This window comes from Hipposideros armiger, unplaced genomic scaffold (assembly GCF_001890085.2).
Source record: "Hipposideros armiger isolate ML-2016 unplaced genomic scaffold, ASM189008v1 scaffold_986, whole genome shotgun sequence".
Classification (NCBI taxonomy): Eukaryota; Metazoa; Chordata; class Mammalia; order Chiroptera; family Hipposideridae; genus Hipposideros; species Hipposideros armiger.
This window is the reverse complement of record NW_017732336.1, coordinates 294,850-303,144: the sequence shown is the minus strand read 5'-3', so window position 1 is coordinate 303,144 and position 8,295 is coordinate 294,850.

Genomic DNA, 8,295 nt, shown 5'->3' with positions numbered 1-8,295 from the left:
ATCTGAATTGAACGTTATGCCATGCAAGGAGTTTTGAAGAGAGCAAAACAAGTGGAAGTATGATGGCGCAAGGTCAGACGAGTATGGCAGGTATGGCAACACATTCCATCCAAGCTCCAATCATTTTTGACGGGTGATCAAACTTGTGTGTGGTCTTGCGTTGTCACGATGGAACACAACTCCTTTACAATTAACAAGGTCTGGACGTTTTTGGATGATGGATTTGTTTGGATCCTTGGTAGGAGCTCGAAAAGCATGACACCTTTAAAATCCCACCACAGTGAGAGCATAAACTTCCTCTGATGAATGTCTGCTTTTGATGTCGTTTGAGGCGAATCATCACATCAGGACCAAGGTAGTTTGTGCACCACATTGTTGTAAACAATCTACTTCTCATCACCAGTTAACAGTTGCTTCAAAAAAGGATCGTTTTCCTTATGTTTAATGAACATATTGCAGATGTTTATACACACCATCAAATGAACTTGTTGAGTTCATGTGGAACCCAAATATCGAACTTGCTCATGTATCCAGCTTCTTCAGGTGGTCGTGAATGCTTGAGTGATGGATGTTCAATATTTCTGCAAATTCTTGTGTTGTATAACGTGGGTTTGACTCGATCAATGCCTTTATTTTGTTGTCATCAAACTCGGTAGGCCTCCCTGACTGAGGAGCATCATTGAGATCAAAATCATCAGCACAGAATTTTTGGGAACCATCGTTGGCACTGACGTTTTTGTAGAGCATTGCCACCGTAAACTTTATGCAACTTTTCAGAAGCTTGATGCGTGTCCTCATAGTTCTAGCAGACTAAACAAAGCTAGCTTGGATTAAAGCAGAATGCATGGTAAAGAAATAAATTTCATGTGTGGTTACAGGCATCCATGTCTATTTCCTTCGCCAGGTTAGGGAAGTTTTGTGTCATTTTTTCTTCAAATAGGTTTTCAACTCTTGCTCTCTCTCTCTCTCCTTCTGGTACCCCTATGATGTGAATGTTGGTATGCTTGATGTTGCCCCAGAGGCCCCTTAAACTATCCTCAGTTTTATGGATTTCTTTCTTTTTTATGCTGTTATAATTGGGTGTTTTCTGCAACCTTATCTTCTAAATCACTGATTTGGCCCTCTGCTTCATGCATTTTATTGTTGATTTCTTCTTCTTTTTTTTTTTTTTAAAGATTTTTATTGGGGAATTGGGGGGATGGGAACAGTGCTGGGGAATTGGGGGAAGGGGAACAGACAAGTTGCTGTCCTTTTGTTCTTCAGTCTAGTTGTGGAGGACGTTGCTTCACTGGCCCAAGTTGGCACCATCATTGCGCTCTTCCCGGATGAGGCAGATCAGTCGCCGGCTTCTGGACGGCCGCTCACTGCGGCTGCTGGCCGCTCACGCTGGCTGCTGGCCGCTCACGCTGGCTGCTGGCCACACACGGTAGCCCATGGCAATCCACTGCCACAGGGACTGCAGCCCACGCCGTCGCCGGCGACTCATGGCAGCCCAGCTCCAGGTTGAGCTGTTGTTCAGCATCTTAGCTGCAGAGGGCAGTGTCACTGGCCCTCATATGTGGGATCCGAACCGGGGCCCTCTGGCATCCCAAGCGAGTTCTTAACCATCGCGCCACTCGGCCGGCCCCTGTTGATTTCTTCTAATGTATTCTTCATTTCAGTTATTGTATTCTTCATTTCTGATCTTTTTCGAATGTTTTTTATCTTCATTTCTATGTTTTCTATCTCTTTGTTGAAGTTCTCTCTGAGATCATTGAGCATCCTTATAACCAGTGTTTTGAACTCTGCATCTGGTAGATTGCTTGTCTCCATTTTGTTTAGTTTTTTTTCTGGAGCCTTCTTCTGTTCTTTCATCTGGAGCAAATTTCTTTGTATACACATTCTGGCTGCCTCACCATGTCTGTCTCTATATATTTGATAAGGCTGCTGTGTCTCTCAGTTTTAGAGTGGCCTTATGTAGCAGGTGTCCTGTGGGGCCCTGTGGCACAGTCTCCCTGGTCACCTGAGCTGGGTGCTCCAGATGTGTTCCTTGTGTGAGTTGTGTGTGCCCTCCTGTTGTATTCGAGCCTTAGTTTCTGTTTGCATGTCAACAGGAGGGATTGACGTTCAGGCTGATTGGTTATGAGGAATGCCCATGATCACAGTAGAGGAGCTTTTGTGCAGGGGCCAGCCCCATGGAGCAGTACTTGCTTTAGCAGGGCTCAGGGGCCTACCTAGTCTGCCCTTTGAGTATGTCATCCTCAGAGGCGGGTAGGTGATGCTCCAGCATGATCAGAAGCCAGCGACCCAGCATGCCAACATGGGGGCTTCCTTGGAGGGGTCCCGCCTCAGATCAAGTTCAATTGCAGCCAGGCTGTGCCCTGCCCAGGGCCACCTGGAATGAGCCACAAAACAATCCACAGAGGCCACCATCCATGCTGGGCTGGGAAATACCTGGGAGAGGCTAAGCTGTGACCCAAGGCTGGCTGCCATCAGTGCCAGGCTTGAGGCTTCTTAGTGAGAAGTGTGTAGTACACCAAGACCAAATGCTGCTTGTCTGGGGTTTGTGAACGTTTGAAAGACTTTAGCAAATTCTGAAGCATGAGCCAAGACAAAACATTTGTATGGAAAAGTCACTGGAAGCGTCTTGGGTTGGCCCCCAATTGGGTTGGAAGGTCTCAGGGAATCACTAGAGTGGGGCAAACAGTGTCAGCTAAGTTGATGGAGACTCAGATATGGTGCTTGCCTAAGTCTGCACACTTGGAGGAGGGAGGGCTCAACAAAGGAATGATGGCTTCTGCCAGCACTGCTGTTTAGGTGAAAGCTGGCCCTCCATCCCTTGCCCTGAAGCCAGACCAGTTAGTTACTCCCCTAATGTCCCTGACACTTTGTAGCTGCTACAGAGTGCTGGAGCTCAGAGTGAGTGAGTCCATTAGTGGCTAAGTCCATGTGGGAGCCCTATAAGAGTAACGCCTGCAGCTCTAACAGTCCTCTGTCTCACTCAGCCAGAATCTCCACTGGCTTTCACAACCAGAAGTTATGGGAACTTCTCTTCCCAGCAATGGAAGCCTGGGCTGGGGGCCCTAGTGTGGGGCTAAGACTCCTTGTTCTTCAGGGGGACCTTCACAGCCAAAGTATCCCTCACAATTTTTAATGTCACATGTGGGTGTGGGACAAGTTCCACACTCTGTCCCTCCTACCAGTCTTGATGTGGCTTTTTCTGTATGTCCTTAGTTGTAGGACTTCTGTTCAGCTGGACTCCAGATGATTCTCAATGATGGCTGTTCTATACTTTAGTTGTAACTTTTGAGGTGGTCCTGAGAGGTGGAGAGCATATCATTTACCTATTCCACCATCTTAACTAGAAATCACTACACTGCTGTTTTTTAGCCATTTTAAAAATGTCTCTTGGACAGGGATGCATCATTTCCCAGTGCCTCTCGGTAGATCTTTGCTTTTTCTCTTGGAGTAAGGTGGGAAAAACTCTCTTCCCTGCTTTTAATATAAGAACTACATTACCTAGGAGGACCTGCAGTGAAAACCAATGAAAGCTCAGATAAAACAGTTTCTGTTTGGGTACAATGCATAAGGGTGCAACTTCTGGCATCCTCATTGTGGTGAGTGTTTTGTCTTTTCTCAGGATCCACTCACTGGGTTAGAGACTCTGGAGCACTTGATCAGGGTTAAGATGCTGGTACCAAGAAGGTGTGACAGTAGTCGTGGTCCCTGTTGCACAGACTTGGGCTTGTGATACAGCAACCCAGGTAACCCATGCTAAGGCTGGGACAGGGATCACTGCACCTGGGTCCCCTCCTCTCATGCCCTGATCTGTCCACAGAGTCCCATAAAGGTGGCTGCACTGAGGGGCATGACTAAGGTGCGTGCACATCTCCTGAGCCCTCCCCATCCTCACCCCACCTGAGCTCTACAGCCCTGGGGGTGGAGCACCTGCTCATGTCCTGCAGCTCAGGCCCCAGCATCCAGGTTGGTGAGGTGCTTGTGGGTGACATCCTGTGTGACATGGTGTGGGAGAGGGTTATAGGCAGAAGGGCCAGCTGTGTAAAGATGTGAAGGGGTGACTAAGTTGGCATGATCTGGGAACCTGGGGTCTGCCTTCTGCTTGGAGTTAACAGAGAGTTAGAAGAGTGACACCTGGACGTCATGACAGGCTAGGAGGTTGTATCTCCATTCTGAGGATCCTGGAAGCCATGGAGTTTGAGAACAGAAGAAGGGCACAGTCTGTTTTAGGATTTTTAATGTGTTCCAAAGCTGCTCATTGAGAAAACAAGACGAGAATGGGATGGTGAAGACAGTGAGGCACTGGGAGTTGAGTCTTTGTGGAAGGTCACACCTGGTAAGAGGCAGCAGTGAGCCCTGAGGCACAGAAGTTAGTCTGAGATCACCTGGTTCCTGGGCTGGGAGGCATGCACACATGGGACCCAACCATGGTTGCCTTCCTCTCCCCACAGGTTCTGAAGGTTGAAAAACTACTTATGGAACCTACATAAGGAAGGAGAGCATGTCCTAGTCTCTCACTGGTCCTGACACCACCCGTATGATGTCTGGGATTGTGATGTCCTGAGACTTTCATCTGTTTTTCCAGTTGTTGGGTCTGGGACCCTAGAGATACCCCAGGCCCTGTGTCCTGAGTGCAGGCCACAGGTAATATGAAGGTGCTCCCTTTTCTGGCAACTCATGTACACAGGTATGGAAGGTTGACCCAGAGACAGATACCAGCACTTGCAAATGCTTGGAAGTATGACTGAGCTGGGAACAAGGTACAGCAAGTCTCCTTTCTTTCTGTTAGGAACAAAGAGTGGGGGTGGGGGTGGGAGTCAGTAATCAGGCCTGTAAAGTGGCTGACTGATAAAACAACAAAAAGAAAAAAAGACTAAAAACAATACAGATAGTTTAAGGGATCTGTGGGACAACACCAAGTATAACAACATTTGCATCATAGGAGCACCAGAAGGAGAAGAGAGGGAGCAAGGAATCAAGAACCTATCTGAAGAAATAATGACCAAAAATTTCCCCAACTTGGTGAAGGACATAGACATACAAGCCCAGGAAGTGCAGAGTCTCAAACAAGATGAACCCAAACAGGCCCACACCAAGACACATCATAGTTAAAATGGCAAAGGTTAAAGACAAAGAGAATCCTAAAAGCAGCAGCAGAAAGACAACTAGTTACTTACAAGGGAGCTCCCATAGACTATCAGCTGATTTCTTAACAGTGACTTTGCAGGCCAGAAGGGAGTGGCAGGAAATATTGAAAGTGATGAAAAACAAGGGCCTACAACAAAGACTACTTTACCCAGCAAGGTTATCATTTTAAAATAGAAGGAGAGATAATGAGCTTCCTGGATAACAAAAAGCTAAAGGAATTCATTAGTACCAAGCCAGTATTGCAGAAAATGTTAAAAGGACTTCTTTAAGCAGAAGAAAAGAGAAAGCAAACAAATAAAGATAAAAAATATGAATAACAAAATGGCAATAAATATGTACCTATCAATAATCACTTTAAATGTAAATGGATTAAATACTCCAATCAAAAGGCACAGGGTAACTGAGTACATAAGAGAACAAGATCCATGCATATGCTGTCTACAAGAGAGCTACCTCAGATCAAAAGAAACACATAGACTGAAAGTAAAGGGAAGGAAAAAGGTATTTCATGCAAATGAAAATGAGAAAGTTTCTGGGATAGCAATACTTATAACAGACAAAATAGACTTTAAAATGAAAACTGTAATAAAAGACACAGAAGAGGTGGCAGGATGGCTCAGTTGGTTAGAGTGTGTGCTCTCAACAACAAGGTTGCCAGTTTGACTCCCACATGGGATAGTGGGCTGCACCCCCTGCAACTAGATTGAAAATGGTGACTGGACTTGGAGCTGAGCTGTGCTCTTCACAACTAAGACTGAAGGACAACAACTTGACTTAGAACTGATGGGTTCTGGGAAAAACACACTGTTCCCCAATAAAGTCCTGGAAAAACACACTGTTCCCCTTTCCCAGTACAAATATTACAAAAAAAAGACAGAGAAGAACATTACATAATAATAAAGGGATCAATCCAAAAAGAGGACATAACCCTAGTAAACATCTATGCACCCAACATAGGAGCACATAAATATATAAAACAAATATTGACAGACATGAAGGCAGAGATCAACAGTAACACAATCATAGCAGGGGTCTTTAACACCTCACTGACACCAATGGGCAGATCTTCCATACAGGAAATGAACATGGAAACAGCAGCCTTAAATGACACACTAGACCAGATGGATTTAATAGATATTTTCAGAGCATTACACCCCAAAGCAGCTGGTCTGACAATAAAGTTTTGCAAACTCATTCTAGTAAAAGCTCTACATACCATCACTATGGTCACTTCGAAGGACTTCCCTTGGGAAGCTACACACTGACACCATGGCCTAGTCCACCCTTCAAAGCAATTTTGTAACTCTTTCTGGAATGGCCATGAGAACTGTTGTTGTATTATGCTTGATGTCCTGAATGTCATCCAAATGTCTTCCTTTCAATATTGCCTTTATCTTCGAGTAAAGAAAGAAGTCATTGGGGGCCAGATCAGGTGATTATTTGTTTACTTACTAAAAACTCTCCCAGACAGTGTCTTGTGAGCTGATGCATTGTCGTGATGCAAGAGCCATGAATTGTTGGAATAAAGTTCAGGTTGTCTAACTTTTTCACGCAGCCTTTTCAGCACTTCCAAATAGTAAACTTGGTTAACTGTTTGTCCAATTGGTAAAATTCATAATGAATAATCCCTCTGATATCAAAAAAGGTTAGCAATATTGTTGCAACAAGTTTGTGAACTTAATTGTCATACCTTTTCAAGTGCACATGGAACATTTCCCAAGATAGACCACATGTTAGGCCATAAAACAAGTCTCATTAAGTTTTAGAAGATTAAAATCATATCAGTGTCTCTTCTGACCACAATGCTATGAAACTATTATAAAAATCAATTGCAAGAAAAAAACTGAAAAACACACAAACACATGGAGACTAACATGCTACTAAATAATGAATGGGTCAACAAAGAGATCAAGGAAGAAATCAAAAGATACCTTGAGACAAATGAAAATGAAAACACAATGACCCAATAGCTATGGGACACAGAGAAAGCAGTTTTAAGAGGGAATAGCAATGCAGGCCTTCCTAAAGAAACAAGAAAAATCTCAAATCAACAGTCTGTTTTTACACCTACAGGAACTGGAAAAAGAAGAGCAAAATAAGCCCAAAGTGAGTACAAAGAAGGAAATAATAAATATCAGAGCAGAAATAAACAAAATAGAGATTACAAAAAAAGATCAATGAAACCAAGAGCTGGGGTTTTTTTTGTTTGAAAAGATAAACAAAATTAACAAACCTTTAACCAGACTCATCAAGAAAAAAAGATGGCCAGCCAAGTGGCTCGTTGGTTAAGAGTTGGCTTGGGAGTGCTAGTTCTGAGCAGCAGGGCCACCGGTTCGGATCCCCACATGGGCCATTGACACTGCGCCCTCTACAGCTAAGATACTGAATAACAGCTTGACCTGGAGCTGGGCTGCTGTGAGTCACCAGTCATGGCGTAGGCTGCAGTGGGGTTGCAGTGGGCTGCTGTAAGCTACCATGAGTGGCCGGCAGCCAGCATGAGCGGCCGGCAGCTGGTGAGAACTGCCATGAGCCGCTGTAAGCGGCCATCCAGAGGCCGGTGACCGATCTGCCTCAGCCAGGAAGAGCTTAAAGATCACAATACCAACATGGGCCAGTGAAGCGACGTCCTCCACAACTAGATTGAAGAACAAAAAGGACAGCAACTTGTGTTTTCCCCTGTCTCATTCCCCAACGCTGTTCCCTCCCCAAATTACCCCAATAAAATCTTAAAAAAAAATCATACACCAGAACAGCCAGGTGGCTTAGTTGGTTAGACCACGTGTTCTGAGCAACAGGATTGCCGGTTCTAATCCCACATTAGTCAGTGAGCTGCACCCTCCATAACTATTGGGTTGTAGGAAAAGTCATGATGTATTTTTGCAACAAAAAACATAGAAAAAATACGTCATGACTTTTCCAACAACCCAATAGATTGAAGACAACTATTTGAGCTGAGCTGCAGCTCAGTTGATGGCTCAGTTGATTAGAGAGCATGCTCTTAACAACAAGGTTGCTGAGTTCACTCTGGGATGGTGGGCTGTGTCCCCCGCAACTAGGTTGAAAACAGTGACTGGACTTGGAGCTGAGCTGCACCCTCCATAACTATGATTGAAGAACAGCAACTTGAGTTGGAGCTGATTGGTCCTGGAA